Source organism: Erigeron canadensis, chromosome 9 (genome assembly GCF_010389155.1).
Source record: "Erigeron canadensis isolate Cc75 chromosome 9, C_canadensis_v1, whole genome shotgun sequence".
NCBI lineage: Eukaryota > Viridiplantae > Streptophyta > Magnoliopsida > Asterales > Asteraceae > Erigeron > Erigeron canadensis.
Window position 1 is genome coordinate 6,955,342 of NC_057769.1, and position 8,765 is coordinate 6,964,106.

Below are 8,765 nucleotides of genomic sequence, written 5' to 3' on the forward strand. Positions count from 1 at the left end.
GTTTTTATATAAATTTGTATGTATTTGATTGGCTTATTAGACTTATTTTCAATGCAACCACATAAATTGGATTACATGGATTGCACCTCATCTTTTCTCCACCAATATCTTTGATCCACGTGTCATGACATCTTATACACAATAGTCATGTAATGCTTGGTTTTTAATATAGTGTCGTTGGTTGTACACGATCCTAAATAGATAATATTCTCAAATGTAAAAATTGATCGATGTTGATGTTTAAATAGAATAAAATAACTTGTATTTGTCTACCTAGCTAAAAGATTAATCACAAATACGTTTAAAATAGAAATAAAATATACTTAATTTACATAAGAAAATAAATAGTACGTCCCATATGACACAACAAACTTTTTTTTCTTTCATATCTTTGTGAAATAAGAGTATAATTCAAAAATAGATACTTTTACAGATCGCTAGTTTTCTATTCGATCTAAATTGGCAAGGCTTTCTAAAATAGATTAGACATAGCAATATAGTATACAGAAGAAAATATATAGTCCCATAACCTATTTTTCACTTTCACATCCTTGTGAAGTTGTGAACAATAATTCAAGTATGGAAAATGATTAATCAACCTAACTCATATGTCTAAAAATCAATTTAAAATCTTAAGAATTTGACATGTGGATTCCATTAATTCTCTTTCCTAATCTTGCCCCCTGATTTTTCCACATGACACCATCATATAATTAGGTCGATTATTAAGCATATAATTAGGTCGATTTATCATTATCATTATCCTTCAAGTATAGAAGCTTTCATTATTACTTCCTCCGTCTCGCTTTAAATGTCCAAGTTTGACTATTTGACTCCTTTTTTTCAACTTTAACCGTAAATATATTTGTTTGTGTTATATAATATTTGATAAAAAAAAAAAATTATATCACTGAAAATACATTCAAAACTCAATCCATTCATATATTTTATATTAAGTATTAAGTAAATATTTATCGTCAAAGTTGAAAAAACTTGACTCAAAAAGTTAACTAAAACATTTAAAATGAGACTGATGCAATATTTTTAATTCTCAATTGGCAAGTTTCTTTATTTTTTTTAAATGCAAGTTATCTTACCCTTACTTTTAAATCTATACCATCTATATAAACAAACCATCCTCCTAAAATTTAACACTATGCCTTTAAAGTTTCTAATTACCCTTTTAATCTATACTACCATTAAAACTTTATCCCTGAAATTTCAAAAATACCCTTAAAAAAAACCTTACGCCTGTCCTTTCCCTTCCCTGAAGTTGCTCACATAGTATACCAAAAAAACACACATGCGTTACTGAATTTAATCAATCAACATAATTACGCTCACTCTAAAACAACAACGGCAGTTTGCACTTTCTACCAAACTAAGAAACACTTGAGTTGAATCATACATTCATGTAATAACACGGTACCGCTACTTAACCAGTGTTTTATTCTTATGCCCCACCGCATCACGCGAGTACAAGACTAGTTACATGTATAATTTAGACATAATTACAAGAATAATTGTGATAAAATCGAAGACACCCGTAAACCCTTAATGGTACCCCACAAATAAAGAAATTAAAACTCAAACCCAAGTTAAATTTTAGGGGACATATTGGTACCTAATATAAGTTGAGTAATCTTGTCTTCAACATACTTTTGTTTTTCCAAAAAAGAAAAAAGAATCGTGTCTCAACTTATGATCTACTAATATTATAATTTTATATAATGTTTAAAGTTAATGTTGTAAACCAAAATAAAATCACACATTAGCATACTACATCTTACATAATACAAATTATTTAACAAAAAGTACAAATTGTTTAAAATTGTTCATTACATTGATATCATACAATACATAAGATTTATAGAGATATCACTTTCTATCTTTAAAACATCAAGATTTTGTTCTATATGGATTTAATTAATGGTCATGGTTCTATATTCTAATATTTTATGCATTGTATGATATCACTGTAATGAACAACTTTAAACAATTTGTATTTTTTGTTAAATAATTTGTATTATGTAAGATGTAGTATGCTAATGTGTGATTTTATTTTGGTCGACAACATTAACTAATTGGTATTATTTAAGTTTCTAGATAGTTTGCTAAGTATTTAGTATTTTTGTAAGATGTAGTATGCATTGTATGATATATTTACTACGTAAGATGACAAAACAGTTCGTATAATTTTAATTTTTAGAGCATACGGTATGGACAGAAAACACCGATTCCGGACATCTATATGGCAATCGGCGTTGAGCTCTCTCCCATCCCTTCCCCGTCCGGCACCGAACACTACATCAAGATTCTTCATTCTCATGCCGATGTCTGGCGTTCTTTGTGTCTTGTTTTAAGTGAATTGATTGATGTCGACAACAATTCCTTTTATTCTTTCTTTCTTGTTTTTTCTGGTTTAATATTTGTTTTGTTTTTTCTTCTCCCTATTTTTATCTTATTTTTCTACTTTTTTTTTCACAGTAGCGTATATATACACAAAATATATGTATATGTATATGTATATAAATTGCAGAGTCACATCTCACATTAGGGATGAGAAAAAAAAACCGTGACCCAACCCGGAACCGGCCCGAACTATCCGTAGGGCTAACGAGTCGGGTCACGGGTCAAGCTTTTGTGGCATTTTCAGGTCACGGGTTGAGCGGTTCGGGCCGGGCCGGGTTAAGCCTGAACCCGACCCGGCCTGAACCTTCACGGGTTGGGTCACGGTTCCTATTTTCATGTACTTACGGGTAGAGGTGCAACAATCGGTTAACCGGTTAGGTTATTTATATGTAATAACTGAAACCGGTTTTTTTTTTATAAAAAAATAATCGGTTTCGGTTAACCTATACCGGTTAATAACCGATTCCTATACGGGAAAACCTTAACTGATGTAATCGATTTCGGTTTATAAAAACCGGTTAACCGATAGTGGTTAACCGATAAGCAGTTTTTATTAACCGGTGCAGACAGGAACAAAAATGCGTAGCTAAACAGCACTAACAAGAAAAGGAACGAAGGCAGCATGTGAAAAGAAGTACATAAAAACTAATGTAAGTACACATTAATCAAATATAATAAAGTCATACTTGAATTAATCAAAACATTGGGAAACAGCTGTATTCTATTAGCTATACTTTTATATCGATAAAAATAAATAAATATATTATTATCTTGGAGTGGGTTGATGCCACGTAAATATAAAAGCAAAATGTGGTATAGTAAGTTTAGTTTATATAGTGACACATGCTTTTCCCATTTTTTTACAAAGTATCCCACCTCATCTCTATGTTGAGCCATCATCAAATAAGCACAAATAAGCATATACATGAAGAAAAAAAATACGAAAACTATTATCTTTCCACTCAAATAAGCCTAGAAATATCTCATCAAACCATTAAGAAAACATAAAAACTTAAAACCTAAACACACAATAATGGCAAGCAAGAAAGCAGGCAATCAAGAAAGCAAAGGAAGTAGTTAAAAGCATATATCTTGCAAGATACATCGACTGATATGCAGATTATGGTATGAAATAGCTTCATTCCCATCAAGGTTTCAGCCAAAAGATGGTATGAACACAAGAGCTACTTACACATTTGAAAGATGATGGAACTACTATGAATGATTGTCAATAGATAATAGTATATTAGATAGGTTAACCGATTATAGGTTATTTTTCTATAAAAAAAAACAGTTAATGATTAATCGGTTAATAACCGGTTCTTGTTTTGAAAGTGATGATCGGTTACTAACCTACGGTTTATAATAACCTATAACCGGTACAGTAAAAATCGGTTAGTAACCGGTTGGATTAACTGGTTTTTGAACGGGTCGGTTAGGTTAACCGATTTTTTTGTGCACCTCTACTTATGGGTCACGGGCCGGGTCAGGTTTTCACGGGTCGGGCCATATGTACATCCCTATCTCACATGGAACTATGAAGCATGGGATCAAAAACTCAAATACTGCAGCCATTTAATATTCCTTGAATAAAATTTTCAATTTAACCCCTAATGTATTACAAAATTGTTATTTTAGTTTTATGAATTTTTAGATAATTTTATACTTCAGTATGTTTAATGTAATATGATGTTTTATATTTTTTTTGTTTTACGTTATTATTAGGGATAGTTTAAAAGATACTTTATATGATATAGGACAGTTTATAAAAGATGGAAAAAAAAGTTGTATTCTGCGTTCTGCGTCGTTTTGCATCCATAACGGCTTCAAATTGATAAAATGATGAAAGCTGATGTGTTGCTGATGTGGCGTTCTGAATGGTTTTGCGTGGAGAAATCATACCTGATGCTCTTAGGTAGTTTGTTAAGTAGTTCGTATTTATATAAGATTTAATATGTATTGTATCATATCACTCGATCCGAAGAAAAACTTTAAACAGTGTGTATTTTTGTTAACAAGCACCACTCATAGTAGTTTTTATAAATTTTTAATGCCAAAATATTTGTCCTTATTTATTGGGGAGTGATATATCTACAACATATTTTAGCCATCTACAAAATACATATTTTATTGTACAGTGTACAACTGTGTAAAGCATGTATTGTTGTAGATATATCATTCCCTTTAATTATTATCATTTTTGTTTTGATAAATAAAAAAAACACATGTCAAACATGGAAAAATTAGATAAGGAGGTAATCTATAGAACAATGCATGTTGTGTGATAATATCTAATCTTTGAAAAATTGGATAACGGAGGAAATCTACACGGATAAGTAGGAAATCTATACATAACAAAGCATCTAGAATAAAGAGTTATTTTTTTTAACACTTTTGGTCCCTAATAGTTGTGGGTTTATATAAGAAGGCTTCTTAATGAAATTAGGTTCATTTCAAATAGGTTTTCTCCTTATCCATTTTTTTCTCCTTTACATCCACTTTTTTCTTATTACATTTTTTAAGCCGCTTGTGATTTGATTGGAGTTAACATCTACTTGATGACATCTCACTTCATTATCTTCAATGTTTCAATTGAATTTACGACTATGTTTTCACTGTTTAAAATTACGTAAACTATCTAATACATGTTTTAATATTTTTATGTGACATCAATTTGGTAATATACATATATAATAGATTTTTTTTCATTATTTTTTATTAATTATTTCAAATATTTTTTTCATTATTTTTTATTAATTATTTCAAATATTTTTCAGTTTCATAAATTGTAGCTTATTCCCATAACACTTCCACTATTACTTCCAAAATTTAACTTTATCCAAACAAGTTGCCGATATGTTTCTTAAGATATTGATACTTTTTTAGAAATTATTTTAATATAAATTTTATAAATGTTTGATTTATTTGTTAGGGTTAGCGTATGGGAAGATGCTGAAGTAAACGTTGTCAAGTTGAGCTACTCTACTAATAGCTTGTCTTTTGACAAGATGGCTTTTGAATTTGCTCGTATACGTTGTTCGTGGATTTCACAGTTTTCATTATCATAGACACTAAATTGCTTGTGTTTTGACTAGATGTTGATAGGAAATCAAAAGATGTTGGATAAAGTTTTGATCGGAAAAATCTGATTATTTAACAAAATCTGAGCTACACTATATATATTACATATACAATCAAAACAATAGACTAGATCTCAAAATTAGAAAATGTTCGCTAAAATGTTGATCAGAGAATGAAAGAATCCGACTCGATAAACCGAAAATACAAGTTTTATTTTTTACCCCCACTGCGACTCAGTGGGGTTAGGACACCTCCCACTGGGACTCAGTGGGAAATCTCTGATCTGCGAGCGAAAAACCTCCCACTGCGACTCAGTGGGGTTAGGACACCTCCCACTGCGACTCAGTCGGAACTTTCTGGACCTGCACCAGATGCAAAAACCAGCCATTTGACATACCAAACAACTCCAAACTATAATATTCATTTGCCCAACTTTCACAAACTAAATTTCAAATATTCCAACAACTATAAAGACACATTTCAAACACATTTACAACATCAACGAGTACACAAATCAAGATTTCCATCAAACGGGTCATTTACCCCTTTGACACCTTTTTGACCAAAATTATGAATTCACAACTATCCAAAAATTTTACAACTGGAACATTTACAAAAATTTACCCAAAAGCATGACCCCCAACTAAAATGTACCATGAGCCAAGAAATGAGGGACAACTAAGCTTCTATACCAAAAGATCGTCATTCGCCCGGGAATGACCTAATTACCTTCAAGACGTCCAAAAATCGCTTCAAACTCTATATCAACTATTTTCAATCAACAATCACTAGTTCTTTCCTCTGAAACTACCTATAAGAGGGTAAACATCTAAAATATAAGCAAAGGCTTAGTGAATATACTTGCATAAAATTATACATACGAAGGAGGGCAAAAACACAAAAGACTATCGCATGTAGCCAATGATACCGTCATATCATCACTTGCATACTCATTTTTGTGCTAACAAAACATACATGTATCCATATACGCTAAACAATAATCTCAAGAGGTTCTTAGGCCTCAAAGGTTCTTAGGCCTTTATCTCATATCAACTATGGGGTTCTTAGGCCCCGGAGGTTCTTAGGCCTCATAAACAATGCCCCACATGGGCTTAACACCGAACCAATTACCATGCTTGGAACATTCACATCTCATGGTAATTGGCCCAACGTATACATAAAGGTATGCAAATATAGTCACCTCCTCCGCAACAAGGACAATTAAGCTATAACAATAATGCTCAACAAGCTCAACCTATAATCATATCATAAAAAAAATGCATTAAGCTTACATTCACAACTTGACTAGCTCAACCTAGTCTTACTCAATCACTAGCCTTTCTAAACCCAAAACCCAACCCATTTGTCATTGAGTTACTTTCTATCTTACAATAACATTAGGTAGCTTATTCTACCCCTTTTCCTCATCATTTCAATAACTAACAAAAATCCATCTTTTCTCACAAATTGACATTATCACATGCACTTATCAACTTCATAATCAAACACATTATATAACTCAATGACAATTAGGTTAACTAAGGAATTGGGGAAAATTACCTATAATTCATTCTCTAGCAAAAACCCCCAAATTGGTTCACTCATGAACCCTAATTTCATGAGAAATGATAAAGTTAAATTGGGGAAATTCATTACCTCAACAATGGAAGACAATTACTTAAGGTTTTCAATTCACAAATCTTTCCCCTTTTCTTCTAGATTTTCGGCCACCACCCTTCACCACTCAAACCCTAACTTTTAAATTTGCTTGATAGAAAATGATGATGATGATGATTAATATTATGATTTATATCTCTGGATTGAAGGAATTAAACTTTGATCTTTGATGAAGGAATGAAGAAGATGCATGAAGAGGTGAAGAGCAAGTTTAGTGGAAGTGTGAGTAAAGAGAAAATGCAAGTGTCTGGCACTCTCTATGGGTGCCACGACCCACCTCAGCCATTGTGGGTATTTTACCCGCTATCCACTAAAATTTCAACTAAATTAACCCCGCTACAAAAATAAAATACTAAGAATTTATTTTAATGTCAAAACTACAAAAAGGGGTTAATTTATTTATCTTTAAAACCTCGGGGTGTTACAGAGAAATCCAATCCTTTAACAAAATTTAAGCTACAAAGTATAAATTAGATTATACAGATTCGTCATTTAAAACAATAAACTAGATCTCAAAATTCGAAAAAGTTCACCAAAATTTTGATTGTAAATTTCCAATCCTTTGACAACATCTGAACGACACAATATAAATTACACATACAGATTCATCAATCAAAACAATATACTAGATCTCGAAATCCGAAAAGGTTTGCCAAAATGTTGATCGGAAAAATTCTGATCCTTTAACAAAATATAAGCTACACTATAAATTACATATCCAGATTCGTCAATCAAAATAATAAATTAGATCTCAACATCCGAAAATGTTCAGCAAATTGTTGATGAGAAAAATTTGATCCTTTAAAGTTGAGCGTCGAGTAACTGTATTCACCACCACCTTTTCCAACGCCGTATAGGTAACCACCAAAATTGCTTCTGTTTTTTTTTTTAATGAATAATTTAGTATGTTTAGGAATCTCGATATTGTAACATGTGATTACACCATATAACTTCATGTAATATAAATTGACTTGAATGGTGAATTAGAGACCAAAACAAATTGTAATCGGGACTTGTCGGGATTTGGTACTGATATCCAGGTCTCTTCCCGGTACTATTTCAAATGAACGAGGGTCATTACCATGTTTTGCCAAATTTTGTAACCCCAATGCCATTGCCATGAAAACCTGTAGGCATCTTAACTAATACGAGTATCTGCTTTTGTAATGAAAAACATGAAAAGTAGAATAATAAGTACAATATGATGTGCAAATATAACCATATATGTTCAATGTTTTACCTTAATTTTTATATATTATATATATTTGAACTTTACATTTGTTTAGCTCCTACGAAAATTTTGTAGCTTAGTTGGTACAAAGCTCAATTGGAAAACTGGGAGCTTGTTTATATACAAAAATTTATTGTGTTACAGATATTGTTTCCAGTATTACTATAAAGTTTATATTAAAGTTTTAAGTTATATTTTGCTTTATACCCGACTATCGATCGGGGATAACGAATTATATATTGGACAAAGTTTTGTTTTACTTACTATATAATCTATTGGGGAAAAAAAACGAAAGACACATAAACTCAAACTTGGACCAGAAACTAATCAACATGAGAACAACTACCACCAATCAACATGAGAA